Source organism: Anabrus simplex, chromosome 2, assembly GCF_040414725.1.
Source record: "Anabrus simplex isolate iqAnaSimp1 chromosome 2, ASM4041472v1, whole genome shotgun sequence".
Lineage (NCBI taxonomy): Eukaryota > Metazoa > Arthropoda > Insecta > Orthoptera > Tettigoniidae > Anabrus > Anabrus simplex.
The window spans coordinates 61497588-61518429 of NC_090266.1; positions in this window are offsets into that span (position 1 = coordinate 61497588).

Genomic DNA, 20842 nt, shown 5'->3' on the forward strand with positions numbered 1-20842 from the left:
TCTACGAAACATATACTCAATTGCCTACTCCTCTCGTAGCATTTTCAATTACCTGGCGCATACTGAAATTCTGATCCTGACAGCCTCCCTGTGGTCTGAAACCACACTGGTTTTCATCTAACTTCCTCTCAATGACAGATCGCACCCTCCCTTCCAAGATGCCAGTGAATACTTTGCCTGGTATACAAATCAATGAGATACCTCGATAGTTGTTGCAATCCTTCCTGTTCTCTTGCTTATAGATAAGTGCAATTACTGCTTTTGTCCAATCTGAAGGTACCTTACCAACACTCCATGCTAATTTTACTACTCTATGAATCCGTTTCATCCCTGCCTTTCCACTATACTTCACCATTTCAGGTCTAATTTCATCTATTCCTGCTGCTTTATGACAATGGAGTTTATTTACCATCCTTTCCCCTTCCTCAAGCATAATTTCACGAACATTATTTTCCTCCTCCCCATGAGCTTGGCTGTTTGCAACACCACCAGAATGATTTCCTTTTACATTGAGAAGGTATTCAAAATATTCCCTCCACCTCTCCAGTGATTCACTGGGATCTATTATGAGTTCACCTGAATTACTCAAAACACTGTTCATTTCCTTTTTCCCTCCCTTCCTAAGATTCTTTATTACTGTCCAGAAAGGTTTCCCTGCTGCTTGACCTAGCCTTTCCAGGTTATTACCAAAATCTTCCCATGACTTCTTTTTGGATTCAACAACTATTTGTTTCGCTCTGTTTCTTTCATCTACATATAAATTCCTGTCTGCCTCGGCCCTTGTTTGGAGCCATTTCTGATAAGCCTTCTTTTTACGTTTACAGGCTGCTCTCACTTCATCATTCCACCAAGATGTTCGCCTTTTCCCATCTTTACACACAGTTGTTCCTAGGCATTTCCTTGCTGTTCCTACTACAGCATCCCTGTATGCCACCCATTCACTTTCTATATCCTGAACCTGCTTACTGTCTTCTGTTCGAAACTTCTCACTAATCATATCCATGTACTTCTGTCTAATTTCCTCATCCTGGAGATTTTCTACCCCTATTCGTTTGCAGACAGATTTCACTTTCTCTACACTAGGCCTAGAGATACATAGTTCACTACAAATCAGATGGTGGTCTGTATCATTGAAAAATCCGCGAAAACCTCTTACATTCCTAACAGATTTCCTGAATTCAAAGTCTGTTAAGATATAGTCTATTACAGATCTGGTACCCCTAGCCTCCCATGTGTAGCGGTGAATAGACTTATGCTTGAAGAATGTATTCATAACAGCTAAACCCATACTAGCACACAAGTCCAGCTAATGCTTCCTATTCCCATTAGCTTCCATATCTTCCCCACATTTACCAATCACCCTTTTGTATCCTTCAGTTCTATTCCCAACTCTCGCATTGAAATCGCCCATTAGCACTATTCTATCCTTGCAGTTGACCCTGACCACAATATCACTCAATGCTTCATGAAACTTGTCAACTTCATCCTCATCTGCACCCTCACATGGTGAATACAAGGACACAATTCTTGTCCTATTTCCTCCAACTGACAAATCTACCCACATCATTCGCTCATTTACGTGCCTAACAGAAACTATGTTGCGTGCAATGGTATTCCTGATAAAGAGCCCTACCCCAGACTCTGCCCTTCCCTTTCTAACACCCGTCATGTACACTTTATAATCTCCTATCTCTTCCTCGTTATCTCCCCTTACCCGAATATCACTTACTCCCAGCACATCCAGATGCATCCTCTTTGCTGACTCAGCCAGTTCTACCTTCTTTCTTCCATAAGCCCCATTAATATTGATAGCTCCCCATCGAAATCCATTTCGTTCGCCAAGTTGTTTCCAAGGAGTCCCTTGCCTGTCAAATGGGAGTGGGACTCCATTACTCCCATAGGTCCGAGGCTTACTTAAAATATTCTGAGCTCGGTAAATTCATGAAGCAGGATGCTACCCTACTTGCACATAGTCCAAGTGAGGATCTCTCCTCTAACGGGTTATGGACCACCGGTGAATTGTATAGTCCTAGCCGCCTGAGCACAAGGAGGGCCATGACTCAGAATATGTCTGAGATGCCCACTCCCATTGCATGGCAACTGGTATCCTGACTCTCAGGACCACTTACTAGGCCACTCAGATGTTGCCCGTGGTTCACGAACTTGGACGTGACTACAGTAACCCACAAACATCAACCACTAACCTGATCATTATGTTTTTTAATGGAGTGGCAATAATCAGAATCCAGTTGAGTCACTGTATTAATTTTCCCTAGCATATGCATGAATTGATATACTGGGAGGAACTTCCATGCTTTTTTAATTTATTCTTTCAAGTGTTTGAGACCTGTTACTCCAGGTTTCGTCCAAGTCATGTAAAGTCTGAATAACATGCACAGAAAATAGATAAACGCATTCCTTAAATCCCAGCCACACAAACACTTGTATACTGCATACACCCCCGGCTGGAATCTGCAATGATATTCAGGCCTTTATATTGTCCAACTTCTTCTAGTTATAAATGAGGTTGTGTTGAACAATTGTCTTGATCTCTATCTTTTTAGTTAGCGACAGTTGAGAAAAATTTCTACTTAGAACATTACTTGCAGAATGCATCATACATAGCCTATGGGTTAATGATACCTACAAGTACATATGTGATATACCTTATGTGACCCTTCATAAGGATTCTATATATCCGCACACTGCACACGGTAAATTTACTTTTAATGATACCACACTAAATATTATGAAATAGGATACCGACCAATTTCATTAGGCCCGTACAGCACTCCTATCAGAGGGCAGACAAGAGACTTGGAACACAAATTTGAAATTTATATTCTGCTTGGCGGGATAAGCCTTTGCGTATTTTCGAAATTATCGCTCTGGCTTCGGCAATAACCCAATCTCCCCTTCTGTACATGTTAAAAAATAGTTCTGCACAGGCATGAAAGAAAATCAATAAGAAAGATTCAACAGTGAAGGGCACAGGGCCAGCATGGCCTGCCAGCCAGAAGCCTGCGAGAGAAAGCGAAGTACGCATCTGATGAAAATATTGACTCACTAGCAGAATGTAGTGTCCAATATCAAAAATGAATGCACCATCATTCAAATTGTCAGTACCTGAAAACCATGCAAAAAGAGTTACTTAGCTGGAGGGGAACGTGCCCGTCTGCCATTTGAGCGAGCCACTACCGGGTGTGCTTATGATCCACCAAAATGCATGCCCACACACTGCCAATGAAATTAAGCATTCTGCACCATTTTTACTGGGGTTTTATGGACCACCAATATTACAACCCCAATCTCTTCCCCTATAACTACCCCATCATTAATACATTGAAAAAGCCATGAAGGGCAGGCTTCTCCCCACTGATGAAGTGTATTCTGATGCTGTGGAAGATAGTTTCAATAAATAACTACTGTCGTTCTTAGAAGAGGGTATAGACGAACTTGTTCAGTGTTGGAATAATTATGTAAATGGTGGAGAGGTTAATCTGTAGGGTATCTGAAAGAGTATCTCAAACTTTCAACAGTATCTAATCATGATATAGTGTCCATATCTGAATACATACAGTGAAGGAAAAGTGTGTCCAGTATGCGATGCAATGGTGCCCTGCAGCCCATAATAATATATTTTGTAAGTTATATAATACAAAATGTTCAAATTCAAACAGTGACTTGTCCAGTTCCGCTGTTCCTGCAAGACATGTTATTTGCATTTCACTTTGCACTAACAAGTCACTACATTGAGGAATTGTTGCAGTTTGAATTTAATGCAATGAGCATCACAACACAATATATTGCGTCTTATGGTAAGTGGGTCTGTGGTTATGACACAGTATATTGCATATCGACCTTCCAAGTGTCATATCGTTGCTTCTCTATGTGTCCGAGCAATGACTCAAAAATATATTATATTATCTGCCATCTTATAGAAACAACAAAGACGCACACACACGATGCTGTCAATTGTGTACACTATTTTATTTACAAATTATATACACATTATACACACATTAATGAACCGTCATTTTGACAAACAGTAGACTGCCACATTAGTATGTCAGCCGATTATCAACACAACAAAATCACAACATGAGTTCAATTGGCTAACGACTTTCACTAGCAACTCCCATTAACAACTCCAACTCCCAAGACTGCCTCTTTATATACATTGCCTGGCCAGGCTTCTAGAAATGTATGACACAACATGTTTTCTCATAATTTCTAGTGTCTCCAAAAACCTACTCACAAATGGAACAAATGTTCTGTAACTTTCTAGTGACAAAGATTTTAAGCAAGAGACCGAGTTCAACCATTTGAGAGCTGCGTTTTCAGTGTACATCGGAACTTCCTTCCCTCCAAGTAGCTTCTGAATTTGCACATGGCCTACACCATGGCTAAGGCTTCTTTCCTGGCAGTGCAGTAGCATTGTTCAGTGGGAGATGGCTTTTGGCTGGGATACTCTATGATGTCCCTTCCCCATCACTCCTCTCCTGGAATAACATTGCTCCTAAGCCGGAGTCGCTGGCGTCTGTCGACAGGCACATCTTCTGTTGATGGTAAGAATGGGCTAGACTGGGAGCATTGCACATCGCAGCCTTAATGCCTTGCAATGCTGCTTCTTCCTTGCTGGTCAATCAGAATGGGCGGTTGTTATGGAGTAGCTTAGTGAGTGGCAGTGCCTTCTCTTCAAAGTGTGGCATGAAGCTGCTATACCATCTACACAAGCCAAGGAATTGATGTACTTGTTGCTTGGTCTACAGGCATTCAGCTTCTTTGAAAGCTAGATTCTTTTTCAGTTGCCTGTCTAAACCTTCAGATGTTAGGACATGGCCAAGATATTCTACTTGCGGCTGGGTGAACTGGCACTTCTCCAGTTGCCAGGTCAGTCCATGAAGTATCAGTCGTTCCAGCACTTTCTTCAGATGCACAAAGTATTCTTGAAAAGTCTTGCAGTGGCTTAAAATGTCATCGAGGTATACTTGGCTAAAATCTCCAACACATCCTGACAATACCTTATCCATCAGTTGTATGAAGGTTGCAGGAGCATTCTTTAATCCAAAAAGCATTACTGTAAACTGATACAATCCTCTTGGTGACATGAAGGTGGTCAGTGGCCTAGAACTTTCATCAACCTCCACTTGCTAGTATCCAGAGTTGAGATCCAGTGTACTGAATATCCTAGATCCACTTACTTGTTTCAGTGAATCTTTCAGGTTAGGCATAGGGTAGGTGTCACTAACAGCCTTCTTGTTCAACATGCGGAAGTCCATACACAGTCGATACTCCCCATTCTTCTCTTTCGGTAGGACCACAGGCGACGCCCAACAGGATGAGTGTTTGATGAGACCTTGCCCTTCCATCTGTTGAGTCTTCTGAATGACGGCGTTGCGCTTATCCGGATTGGATATGGGCATTGCTTGATGAGGGAGAAAGTGCTGCGTTCAATGGTGTGCGTTACAGTGGTAGCCCGTCCTATTCTCTTGGTGACATCTTCTGGAGATTCCTTTAAGATGTGTCTCAGCTCCTCTTCTTCTCTTGGTTGAGGATGCATTAATGGATATCTCCCAGGTCTACGTTGACTTCCATATCATCGCAAGTCCGGAAATTTTCATCATATCAGACGACCTTCAGACGTCAGTCTTTTACCAAAAGACTTCATGAGCTGCATGTTCTAGGATCACCTTGCATTCTACCGAAAAGTCATGACCTAATATAATGTCAGGTATTAGGTTGTGAATCACTGCAAAGTTAATTACAATAGACAGGACCATGCCTTTAGTAATTAGGCAAGTCTGTCCTTGCATGAAATAAGTTACCCCGTCCGCTGCTTCCACTATTCTTCTGAGATGGTGAGACTTCGTAGGCGGTAGTAATCTGCAACAGTACTGTTTACAAGCGAGTGGCTTGCTTGGCGCTCGAGTATGACTGAAAACTTCTCGTTGCCTATCCTCAAGAAGATAGCTTGGCAAGGCTGGCCTGTTGTTGCTCACAGTCTGACAAATCCCTTTCTTACTTGACCAGGGTTGTTTGTCTGTTGGGTCTTGAGGCACATTCCTGTTCCCGATCCCATCCCCCCTCAGTCCAGAATGGACCGGACCTAGATTTCCGATTTGTTCTTCAGGTGTCCCGTTCTTCCACACTGGTAGCATTTCCTAACCAAGCTGGTCTCTTCCGTGGCTGTACTCTGGTGTTCTTCCAACTGGGCAATGATTCTATGCAGATCATCAAAGGATCTTGGTTACAATACTTTCACTAGGGGCTAATCTTATCGTGGAGTAGCTCTACGATGTCTGGTAAGTTCTCATTCTCGCTTCCTTCAGGATGCTGCCACTTGAAGAGCTGGTACTTTTTGAGGACGAACACGCTAGCTCTCATGCTGGTGGGTTGCGCATCAGTCAGTAGCTTCCTTTTCACAGAGCTTTTCACCCGTTCGGAATTAAACCTAGCTAGGAATTCCCTCTTGAAATCAGTCCAGTTTAAGTTTTAGCCCTTCAAGTTATTCCACCAAGTAGCGGCTTGTCCCTTTAACTGCGGTGTGACAATTGAACAAAGATGTCCTCTGATAGATTAGTCCTTCCTCATAGACTGACAGATCCCTCGATGAAGCTAGTCGCCCGCGGAATTCCAGAGGGCTCCCTATAATCACCTTCAGGTCTGGGTATTGCCGGTTATGTTTGAGGGAGTTGAAGGCATGCCGATAGGACCTGTTCGAGTTAATCTATCCTCTACCGTGTGAAGGATGTTCTCTTGCATATTCTGCACATCTCCCATGATGGTCAAGATCCAGTTTTCAAACCTTCCTTCAATGGCAGAAATATAGCTCCCCTCAACGGCAGAGATACTGCTTCAAAAATTTACCTCGATGGTAGGAATTCTCCCCTCAACCTGTTGTTTAATGTTCGAAACCTGGGTTTCATCCTCCTCCTTGAGGTTAGAGATGTCCCATTCCAGCTTGCTTACACTCTCAACGTGCCCCAGTTTTGACTTGATGTCCGATATCTGCTGTGTTAATTGGATGGTGACATCGCTAATTTGGGATGAAATTTTATTACCTATGGTTGAAATTTTCGATTCTAGGCACTGTTCTTCTTTGTAAACCTGTGTGTACACTTGAGATATTTGTCTGGTTAAAACCGTATTAGGTTGAGAAATTTCATCTGAAATTCAGTCATTTTCATTTCGAAATGTTTTATATTAAGGTGGAAATGAATGTCTGTATCATGATCATTAGGTTGGAACACATTGTAGTCATATTTACCTCCTCATCCGATGACGAGTCAGGTTCTTCGTGCACCTCAATAAAAACAAATTTGGGATCTTCACCGGTTTTTTTCAATCAATCAATCAATCAATCAATCAATCAATCAATCACTACTGATCTGCATTTAGGGCAGTTGCCCAAGTGGCAGATTTCCTATCTGTAGTTTTCCTAGCCTTTTCTTAAATTATTGCAAGAAATTGGAAATTTATTGAACATCTCCCTTGGTAAGTTATACCAATCCCTAACTCCCCTTCCTATAAATGAATATTCCCCAATTTCTCCTCTTCAATTCCAACTTTATCTTCATATTGTGATATTTCCTACTTTTAAAAATACCATCCAAAATTATTCGTCTACAGCTGTCCTCCTACAGCATCTCTCCACTGACAGCTAGGAACATACCACTTAGTTGAGCAATTCATCTCCTTTCTCCCAAGTCTTCCCACCCCAAACTTTGCAACATTGTTGTAATGCTACTCTTTTGTGGGAAATCGCCCAAAACAAATCGAGCTGCTTTTCTTTGGATTTTTTCCAGTTCCTGAATCAAGTAATCCTGGTAAGGTTCCCATACACTGGAACCATACTCTAGTTGGGGTTTCACCAAGGACAAATATGCTCTCTCCTTTACATCATTACTACAATCCCTAAATACTCTCATAACCATGTGGAGAGATCTGTACCATTTATTTACAATTCCATTTATGTGATTACCCCAATGAAGATCTTTCCTTATATTAATACCAAGGTATTTACAATGATCCCCAAAGGGAACTTTCACCCCATCAATGCAGTAATTAATACTGAGAGGACTTTTCCTATTTGTGAAACTCACAACCTGACTTTTATCCCCGTTTATCAACATACCATTGCCTACTGTCCATCTCACAACATTATCGAGGTCATTTTGCAGTTGCTCACAATCTTATAACATATTTATTACTCTGTACAAAATAACATCATCCGCGAAAAGCCTTATCTCTGATTCAACTTCTTTACACATATCATTGATATATATAAGATAACACAAAGGTCCAATAATACTGCCTTGAGGAATTCCCCTCTTTATTTTTGCAAGGACAGATAAAACTTCACCTACTCTAATTTTCTGAGTTCTATTTTCTAGAAACAGAGCCACCCATTCAGTCACTATTTTGTCCAGTCCAATTGCACTCATTTTTGCCAGCAGTCTCCCATGATCTGCCCTATCAAATGCCTTAGACAGGTCAATCGTGATACAGTCCAATTGACCTCCTGAATCCAGGATATCTGCTATATCTTGCTGGAATCCTACAAGTTGGGCTTCAGTGAATTAACCTTTCTTAAACCCAAACTGCCTTCTATCAACCAGTTATTAATTTTGCAAACATGTCTAATATAATCAGAAATAATGTTTTACCAAAGATTACACACAATGCATGTCAAACTTACTGGCCTGTAATTTTCAGCTTTATGTCTGTCATCCTTTCCTTTATATACAGGGTCTACTATAGCAACTCATCATTCATTTGGTAAAGTTTCTTCACGGAAACAATAATCAAATAAGTACTTCAGATATGGTACTATATCCCAACCCATTGTCTTTAGTACATCCCCCGAAACCTTATCAATTCCAGCTGCTTTTCTAGTTTTCAACTTTTATATCATACTGTAAATATCATTGCTGTCATAGGTAACCTCCTCTATCTGGACATTATCCTTGTAACCAACAATCTTTACATACTGCTGGCTGAATACTTCTGCCTTTTGAAGATCCTCGCATACACACTCCCCTTCTTCATTAATGATTCCTGGAATGTCCTTCTTGGAACCTGTTTCTGCCTTAGAGTACATGTACATACTCTTCCATTTTTCACTAAAATTTGTATGGCCACCAATTATGCTTGCCATCATATTATCCTTAGCTGCCTTCTTTGCTAGATTCAATTTTCTAGTAAGTTCCTTCAATTTCTCCTTACTTCCACAGCCATTTCTAACGCTATTTCTTTCCAAGCTGCACCTCCTTCTTAGTCTCTTTACTTCCCTCTTATAATATAGTGGATCTTTACCATTCCTTACCACCTTTAAAGGTACAAACCTATTTTCACATTCCTCAACAATTGCTTTAAACCCATCCCAGAGTCTGTTTACATTTTTATTTACCGTTTTCCACCGATCATCGTTACTTATTAAAATCTCCCTCATGCCTGTTTTATCAGCCATATGGTCAGGGGTGGCTGTACCTTATGTGCTGAAGTGCTGCAGCACACTGCCTGTTGGAAAAATAAATTAGGTTAAAAATATTATCTACAATCAAATACAGTGCATTGAAAAAGACGTCAGCCAAAGAATAGGAAATTATTCAACTCCCCTCACAATCAGGTAACTACTGGTGCACTACACGCTGGGTGCTGCGAGATCACAGCTCAGGGAGAATTTCTTCGCTTTTAGCCAGAAACCAGAAACTCTGCCTTTTGCGCATGCGTGCCCAACTTTACCGGTACAAAGAGAATGTGTTCCGATAGGCTGCGGAAACAACAACCAAGACATCATTTCACAGCGATTCTTCGTTTGACCACAGAGAGGCAGCACTAGCACTAGCACTAGTCACACTTGCTTTACGACCGACATGATAAGGTGCAGTGACTCTGTATGTACAGTGTGGTCAACGAGCGCTTCATTCTGATTGGCTCCGCCATGTTTTAGCCAAATGTCCCGTCAGCTGATTTAAACGTATATATTCAGCACAGGGTAAGATCACTCTTTATGCAATTTCAGCAAAGTACAAGTTACTTGTTTTAACCTTAATACACCGAAAACATGTTCTTATTAAACACAGAAGATTATTTAGTATTATTAGTAAAGAAATGTGTGTGAATTTACGTATTTCAGAGGTCTGAGTTTTGAAGAAAATTACACCAGGCTATTATGCTTATGGTTGAAGAAACAGATCAGGAAAGGTTTTTAAAATGATAATAGGCAATTGCTTGTTTTCAGCACGTTATAAGACGCTCCCAACTATGAGTAGAGTTGTTTCATACTTTATAATGGTAACAATAATAATAAAAATGGGTTAGTAGATTTATAGAGGGCAACACAGTAAATGTCAGATTTCTCCATTAATATTCACTGTATCGAAAACCCGTACACAAGGAAAGCTTTTTAGAATATAATTTCCGACATTTTACGTTTTCTGCGATTTTACCGTGTGAGGAAAATAACAGTGATTTTCACTATTATATTACTTTTCACAAATTTTCAAGTATCCCCGAAAATATCTGTTTTATCTGAAACCTGTACTTAACAAAACTTACAGGAAAGTTCACTCCCGATCTTTCATTGTAAGTCTCATTCATTTTCACCGTATGAGGTATTATGATTGATACACGCGTATTCTCGAATTCAGACTTTTATGGCTATTCATCTATTAAAGGACGTGGTTGTAAGTGCCGCCTAGCATCAAGTTGAGTTTTCCCATACATCATAATGATAACAATAATAGTCTGAATCCTTGGTTGAATGGTCAGCGCACTGCCCTTTGGTTCAGAGTGTCCTAGGTTCGATTCCCGGCCGGGTGGGGTATTTTAATAGCTCCGGCTTGGGGACTGGGTGTTTGCGTTTGTCCCAACACACTCCTCGTCATACTCAGATAACGTACCACACTACAAATCACCACAGAAACACGCAATAGTCATTACATCGCTCCATATAGGATTTGCTTCAGGAATAGCATCCGGCCATTAAACAGGACCAAATCCACATGTGTGGCGCAGTTCCCACCCACAACCCCACAGTTCTGGGAAGAGCGGTAGAAAAAGAATAAGGTAATGATAACAGTTATAACAATGTATTAGCAAAACCGATAGTAGCAAATAGAATGTTTAAAATACAGCAGATATCTACCAGTACTAACCTAACCGGGGCACAGAATTAGTTGCACATCACGGAAATCGGGTACACCGGGACCAGGAAAACTGCTTGTTTTCACTGAGCAACAAGTAGTATTTTCTCAAAAGATAGGCCTGTTGTGTAGTGATACTAATATTTAATTCCTAGTTGCGGGGACAAACTATAGCCATCATTAAAGGAGCACTATATACAACCCGGGGGCCATGGCAGTTGCTTGTTTTCTCCACGAAAGAATAGCAGGTTTTTGCTATTATTTCTATTAGTACCACGAGTAAAATGGTACGGTATATTATGTTAACTTATATTTTGTTAACATCAATATGGAGCTAGGTATTACAATTTTGTCTACCCATGAGGTTACTAGTCATATTATTTTCTATCTTCTGCGTGTGTTCAGATTATATAGGGTCTACATATCGATGTCATATATAAAAAGTAGATTTCTATGTATAGGTTTATGATACTGCGTTATATATTCTGATATGTAAAACCATGTAACCTGATATATGGTAATGTTATATTTTTTTTAATTTAAATGACCAGGCAAGTTGGCCGTGCGGTTAGGGGCACGCAGATGTGAGCTTGCATAGTGGGTTCGAACCCCACTGTCGGTAGCCCTGAAGATCGTTTTCCGTGGGTTCCCATTTTTACACCAGGCAAATGCTGAGGCTGTACCTTAATTAAGGCCACGGATGCTTCCTTCCCATTCCTAGGCCTTTTCTGTCCCATCGTCACAATAAGACCTATCTGTGTTGGTGCGACGTAAAGCAAATAGAAAAAAAATATCTGTAGGCTAACTTTACAGTCATCACGTACATTATTCAAGACAATGACTATACTATTTAACGCTACATGTATTATAATATAAATGATATGATAGGCCTGGCTACCGACACAGAATTTCTAACCTCTTCAATAATTGTGACTTGTAGACCTATACCACGTATTACTATTAAATTTTGAAGTCTTACGTCAGGTAGTCAGACTCTGAATATAACAAATATATTTAGGCCTATATACATACAGCATAAGCAAAATAAAAAAACATCTAAACATTGACCTAGTCTATTCTTTATTGAAATAATTATGATATCACTCTCGTTCATCTATCAGCTGATTGAGTACATGGCTAAAACATGGCAGCTGGACTGGCCTTGGCCAAACTGTACATATAGAGTCACTGTATGAGAAGGTGGCAGATGGCACCCTCTTGACTCAGCGGTTGTATTTAAGAGGGGATCGCTCAAAGCAAACGGGAAAACTAAATACTGCAGAACCGTTCCGCCAGGTCTTTTAATACCAAAGGAGATAGAATACTACCAACTTGCCTATTCCATAGCCACATTTGTAAATCGATGAACTATAAAAATTGTACTTTTTATTTTGTCAAAATAAGGACATGATATTGTGATTTTCTTTCATTAAAAATGTCTAGTTTATAAATGTCACTATAAAAACATAACATGTAATTTTGCATTATGCAGTTGCTGGTTTTATTTGAATGATGTTGGTAACATTCGGAAGTTCTGTTTTTCGTGCTCACACCAAGTGTTTGAGTTCCTGAATATTTTGCCATTGCAGGTGTTATTGTGTGTTATTGGCTGCATTAAATATTGCAAGCTGTCCACTTCATGGCCGTATCGATGAGTATAATCAACAAATTAATCTAAAAGGCCACCTAATCGATACTTTATTTCTTTTGCCTTTGGCAAACTTAAAAATACATTAACAAACACAGTACAAGTTTCGACCACTTAGTGGTCATCTTCAGCTGTATATAAAAAATCTTAGATGATAACATTTAAAAGCAAGCACATTGGATCTTAAAACTATATCCCATGGGAATCTAAAAACTATTGTTCTAAATGCTTTAAATGAAATGGAAGATGGGGGGGGTTAAGGAGATTTACGTGAATGATACTTAAATTACAGTATCGTTTACAATTGTGTTTAAAAACTTAAATGATGAAAAACATATTTAAAATATTTAAAAGCGTCTATGGTGAAATTCTATTTGATAACATTAGGTGGCGTGAATAAAAAGTTTGTGTTTGTAATAATCTTCAGGCATTTGTAAGAAAATAATAACTTAATTAAAATTAATTAATGTTATCAAAAAGAATTTTACCATAGACGCTTTTAAATATTCTAAATATGTTTTTCATCATTTAAGTTTTTAAACACAATTGTAAACGATACTGTAATTTAAGTATCATTCACATAAATCTCCTTACCACCAACCCCCCCCCCCCCCCCATCTTCCATTTCATTTAAAGCATTTAGAACAATAGTTTTTAGATTCCCATGGGATATAGTTTTAAGATCCAATGTGCTTGCTTTTAAATGTTATCATCTAAGATTTTTTATATACAGCTGAAGATGACCACTAAGTGGTCGAAACATGTACTGTGTTTGTTAATGTATTTTTAAGTTTGCCAAAGGCAAAAGAAATAAAGTATTGATTAGGTGGCCTTTTAGATTAATTTGTTGCATTAAATATATTAAATTTATTGTGTGTTTAATTATATAGGTTTTATGAGGAATGTGCATATGTGTTGGGGTTATTTGCGTGTTTGTTCAGAGTGGAAAACTAAGTGGAGAGCCTCTTGAAAACCACATACAGGTATGTGTCTAAATATTTTTATTTTTTGGAGTGGGGATGGGTTACAGCACACAACTGATTTTCTGCACCAGCTGCCACTACATATGGTACTGCCTAACAGTCCTAATTTTAATCTCTTCCTTTCTTTCACATTTATTATTAATTACCACAAAAACAGCTTCATGATCATTAATACCATCTATTACTTCAGTTTCTCTATAGAGCTCATCTGGTTTTACCAGCACCACACCCAGAATATTCTTCCCTCTAGTTGGTTCCATCATATTCTGAATCAGGTGCCCTTCCCACATTAACTTATTTCCCATTTGTTGGTCATGCTTCCTGTTGTTCGCATTACCTTCCCAATTGACATTTGGTAAATTGAGATCACCTGCTACAATCACGTTCCTTTCCTTATCGTTTCCCACAAAGCTGATTATCTTATAAAATAATTCTGAATCAGCATCTGTGCTGCCCTTTCCTGGTCTGTACACTCCAAAGACATCAAGTTGCCTATTATCTTTAGAAATGGGCCTTACCCCTAGAATTTCGTGTTTGTCATCTTTAACTTTTTCGTAGCTTAAAAATTCTTCTTTCATGAGAATGACTACTCCCCCTCCTACCATTCCTATCCTATCTCCACGATACACTCTCCAGTTCCGTGAGAAAATTTCTGCATCCATTATATCATTTCTCAGCCATGATTCAACTCCTATTACAATATCTGGTAAGTATATATCTATTAAATTACTTAATTCTATACCTTTCTTTACAATACTTGAGTTGAGCACTAATATTATTATGTCATCCCTACTTGATTTACAGTTCCCTGTTCCCTTAACACCGCTCCCTAGGCCACCCTGTTTCCCTGAATGTACCTCCCTAAAACTCTTCTAAACAAATTTCCTATCTTTTATGTACGGCTGTGGTTTAAGTGAAGGTCATCTGAGCGCAAATCCCTATCTCCTACCCACCCCTTAGGATATAGAAATTTCACTCCCAGTTTCCCACATACCCACTCCAAAGTCTCATTTAAATCCCCAATCACCTTCCAGTCAGTATCCCTCCTACACAGTATTCCACTGATAACAATCTCTGCTATCATGAACTTCACCCGTGCTGCATTTACCAGATCCCACACATCCTCAACTATGTTGGTACTTATACCTGCTTGGCTTATGTTGTTAGTACCAATGTGAAACATTACCACCTTCTCCTTTCCCTCCTCCTTCTCTTCTACTTCCCTCAATATCTGCCTTAACCTAATTCCTGGATAACACTCTACCCTGGTACCCTTTCCTCCACACACTTTCCCGACATGTCTAACAATAGAATCCCCCATGACTACAGCCTCAACCCTACCCACCTCATTTGATCCCCTCCCGTCCTGGTCAGTCCTATCTTTCCTGACAGCTGCAGAAGCTACTTCCTCTTCCGTTTTCTCCATCCCATGACCCTGTTCCACCTGTCCTTTCCTATCCACTACTCCACATTTCCCTTTCCTACCTCTTCCCTTTCCCCTACCTCCACACTTCTCGGCAACAGTACCCTGTACCACATCTTCCCTAGGTTGTTCTACCTGCAGTGACTCGTTCCAATTTCTCACTGCCACCTGTCCTGAATTTTGATCCTAAATGGAGCCATTAGCCTGCAATCTCCTTCCCCTTTAAACATTAGAGCACCTGTTTTCCACAATTCCCCCCTTTCCTTCCCATCCCTCTATAACACCTACTGTATCCTGTACATTGTTTGGAGGCCTACTTTCCTTCATGTCCTCTGAGAGAATCCTAATTATCTCCCTCAAGCTCTCCAACTCCTCCCTCATACTCCTTAATAACTCACCACACTCACAGTTCCTACACTCACACTGCTTAACCATTTTTTTTAACTAAATAATGAAAAGAAAAGGAAAAATAAGATAACTTTTTCTGTGCAAAATGAAAATGAGAGGAAAGAAATATTGTCTAGGTTAGTTCACAAAGATCACACAACAGTAAGTTAATAAATATGGCCTACTACTACACTACAATACTACTTAATTGTACTATTTTTTATTCCTACAACACGCTATCACAATGAAAATTGCAGTTAATTACTGGAAACAGAGAATAATACACAAGAATTACACAATTCTTAACTGCAGTTAAGTCTACCCTAATTAAAACAACAGAATTTTGGTAAGAGAGTTATTACAGATACCATAGAAACGGTACTATACTACACAAATATTTCACAGTAACAGAATCAACACACTACTTTCTAATAAGATGCTATAATACACTGCAATAATTTTAAACAACGTTCAGACGTATTCTAATTACAACAGGTTTAATGAGGTCTTCTCCAAGCTGAGTCTTCAATGATTTCTTATTGCTGTTCGTCGGAATATTTCGTTTTGCGATTTTGTCTTCAAGTTTTACAGACATGTTTCCCAGTATCACTTGCATTTTGTTCTCATTCCCACTACACTCTTATTCACTCCAGAAAATTATTCTCATGTCCTGTACACTGTCGCCAGTTGTCGTAAACACAATGATGCACACACACAATGCTGTCAATTGTGTACACTATTTTATTTACAAATTATATGCACATTACACACACATTAATGAACCACCATTTTGACAAACATTTGACAGCTACATTAACAAGTCAACCGATTACCAACGCAACAAACTCACAACATGAGTTCACTTGGCTAACGAATTTCACTAGCAATTTTCGGGTAACAACTCAACTCAAACTCCCAATACTGCCGCTTTATATACACTGCCTGGCCAGGCTCCTAGAAAAGTATGGCACAACATGTTTTCTCATTATTTCTAGAGTCTCCAATAACCTATTTACAAATGGATTAAATGTTCTGGTCCTCTCTAGTGACAAAGATACAGTGTTCTGGATAAATACCCTGTCTTGCACAACATTAAATTGGATTTATACATCATATTTACAAGTAATAATAAATTATAGACTATTAATTACACGTTCTTACATTAAATAAACTCTTACTAATATACATTCAAAAGATGTGTTGTGACATAACCTCACAGGTTTTGTTAAACAAGACACAAATAATAAGTGATACGACCACAATTTATACCAAATAAAGTCCCTATATAACTACGTAAATAATAATAATAATGATAATAATAATAATAATAATAATAATAATAATAATAATAATAATAATAATAATAATAATAATAATAATAATAATAATAATAACAACAACAACAACAACAGCAACACTTACCAATCGAGCTGAATATTTCTACTATTTACCTATGGGTTTAGAGAATTGTTTCCAAGTTATACTAGTCCATTACACTTGCATCAATCTATTGACCCTGTTACTGAAGCTTCTGCTTGTTTGTATTCTTACAAGAAGTTCAGTAAACTCAGCTTTTGTATGTGAGCATCTACTGTTTTTGGGAAACAACTGCTAGTTGATGAATATGGCCACTCACAGTCATGCTGAAGTAGTACTTGGTAGTCAGAAGGTGTACGAAATTTTGCTAAATGATGGAAGTGAGTGTACTAATTTTATGCATACAGTTGATGAAATTGATGAATTCTTCCCTCCTGAAATCATTGTAATCAAGTGTGAAGGAGTAAGTGATAGTGACAAAGAAGAATTATAACTAATTCTTTCATAGAGGTGAAAAACTTGTATCTTGCACAGTTCACTCAAAGTAACTATCCATGAATACCTCCTCCAGCCTGAGTACAAGAATGGACTGATGTAACCATGAAAGGAATGTTTTATTTTTACAAATTAATATGCTAATGGCTTATGTAAACAAATGTACTGCAGAAGAAATACTGGTCCACTGATCCACTCCTCCATACACCTATATTTTCTTGGCTCATGACCTGTAATAACTATAAAGCAATTCTAAAATTCTTTCATTTCAGTGACAACAGTTTCCAACATCAAGATGACAAAATGAACAAGATCAGCCCAAAAAAGAACGAGGACTATTTACCGTTGCAAAGACCATTTCAAGACACTGTGTCCAGCACCACCATTTGAGGAATATCACACAAAAAATATTATCAACCATGAACATTGCGTGATTTTGTACTATTTTAACCATAACTAGACCATTTAGAAAATATACTATATGCTAATACATCCGGCGTAAAGGTAGCGTACCTCTTACCAAGTGGGTCCCGGATTGATTCATGATTCAGTCAGGGATTTTTACCTGGATCTGAGGGCTGGCTCAAGATCTACTCAGCCTACGTGATCACAACTGCGGAGCTATCTAATATTGGGATAGCAGCCAAGAATAACAGCTGACAGTATTCATCGTGCCGACCACACTACACCTCGTAAACAGCAGGCCTTCAGGTTGAGCAGTGGTCACTTAATAGTCCATGACCCTTCGGGGCTGTTCTGCGATAGGGTTTCATTTCAGGTTTTTATAAGCCTGTTTATAATGCGGATTATTCATGTGTGTGTAAAAACACAAATTGTGGGGTATGTCAATGCTATGTCAGTGCTTAAAAACCTGGCCCTCAAAAGTTTAAAGGAATATTCCAGAGTAGAAATTCCATTAAAGTGTATAACCCATTTTCAGGAAAAAAATGGAAATGTTGGTGTTCAAAATTGTATGCTTCATATGCACTACATAATAATTTAATGTAGTTCTTCTTGAAACAAGAGGACCCTACAAGAACAAGGCATTTTCCAAAAACTCCAGAAAATTATTTTCCAACACATGTATTTTAAAAATTTTACTTCTACTATATAAAAAGAAAATGAACATCATCTATTTTTGGAGTCTAATAACCAAGACCTAATAACTGTACATAGCATTCCAAGTTGAGTGTTTATGTTGATATATTTTCATTTATACTCATTAATTCAGTTTAGGTAATAAATTATACCACAGAAACACCAGCCCCCTCACACACATCCTTTTATTACGAGCTGTTATTGACAACTAACTATCTCAAACACACACACATGCATGTTGCTTTATGTCGCGCCGACACAGATAGGTCTTATGGCGACGATGGGAGAGGAAGGAGCTAGGAGTGGGAAGGAAGCGGCCGTGGCCTTAATTAAGGCACAGCCCCAGCATTTTCCTGGCGTGAAAATAGGCAATCACGGAAAACTATCATTAGGGCTGCTGACAGTTGGGTTCGAACCCACTATCTCCCAGATGCAAGCTCACAGCTGCGCGCCCCTAACCGCATGGCCAACTCACCCGGTACGCGCGCGCGCGCGCGCACACACACACACACACACACACGCGCGCGCACACACACACCAAGGAGTTCAAAAACGTTCAAAGAACAAAGCAAACCAAGATAAACTACTCGACACAATTTACCTGAATTGCCAACACATAACCTTAAAGTTGTTTTCCTTATAACTAATACAAGATATAATAAATGATGTTTTATTTTTCATTTTTATTAGAAAATCACAACATTCCAACACTCCCCCTTTTATCAAAAAAGTAAAAACGACACTTCAATCAATTATCTTCTCATTGATATCCTATGTGCGTACAGAAACTCTTAGGCTTGTATTACAGTTGACCACAAGGGCCCGCCACCTCCCTGCTACTGTTGGCCACAGCTCCCAGAAGTTACTATTGCATTACATCGCCAGAAGATTTTGCTAGTAGCTAATTCTGAACAGGTTTTTGTAATCATGGGATCAGAAAACCAGAGCTTCAGCCAAAGCCTGAGCAACTCAGCCCGGCAGTCGTAATTTTACTTTTCTTGTACACTCACAGATTAATCTAAGGAAATTGCATCCTCAGTTATAAGGGCTCTACCATATTATGATTAGAGAAGCAATCTTACAAGGTACTTTTAGTGAAATTATTTAAGTAAGTGATTTTGTACATATTTGTATTCTACTTTGGTATATTTCAGACGTGAACACAAATTTTGTTGTGAACCCCCTGAAAATTTGGTCACGAGCCGCCGCTGACTGATAGGTATCTAATTTCAGTTAATTTTGAATAATCCTAAAACTAAATCACTAAATGACCACTCCAGTAATTGCTGGTGAAGAATTGCCCTACCACGCAATACATTCTGTACTTAGCATGTTTCACAGAGTTACGGAGTAACATCTTTACGTAAAGATACCAGCGAAGGTAAATGATTAAAAATTACATGTGTCTATAGGCAAACCTGCAATTTCAACCAAACTTTGTGCACATATGTTTTACTATCTGGAGAAAAATACTCTGAAGATAAGACACCCCTAGCAACCGTACGGTTGGGGGTTGGAAAGGAGTGACATGTAAAAAATAATCGAAAATGACCAATATTAATGTCGAATCCATACTTTTTGGGATAGCTGAGATGAACAGTGACACTCCAGATGCTGTTTAAGTCTCCATCGGCATTGGAGGTAAAAACGGGTGAGGAATAAAATGTCCAAAATGACCAAGAGAGAGCGAGAATGTGTGTGCGTGTGTGCGTGGGTGCGAGCATGTGTGCATGCGTGTCAACATAGCCCTCAGCCAGTGGCGGTGGGCTCTCAGGAGCACAGGAGCACGTGAACACCCAGTTTTAATACAACTTTACGCATTCATGGATAATTTAAAACTTTCCTTTCTTTCGACCTGATTTCAACAATCGATCGAAAGCATTCGACTTATATCGAAGCTCCATTACACCGACAGTTGTTCGTTTTCACTGACAGTGCAGCGAGCACACTGGGTAATGCGCTATTGTGCTGAAGACTATACGCATGCGCAAAGCAGATGACGTCATGGTTTATGCACTGATATTCCCATTAGCGAGGAGCACGGTAAGGTACGTGCTTTGCCGTCTTGAGCAATCCTCCAACCAGTGGCAGTATTACAGTTGACCACAAGGGTCCGCCACCTCCCCTATTACTGTTAGCCACAGCCCCGCAGGAGATACTATTGCATTACATTGCCGGCAGATTTCGCTAGTAATTCTGAATAGGTATTTTCTAGCTCGTGAACAAGTGTTTGCAATTGCGGGAAGAAGTTTGCTTTACCTTGTGACTGGAAAATCTTTTCAATTGAAATTTATTTGAGTGTTGTGTTTTGCTTCTCTGTCCGTATGGTTTGAAACCATGG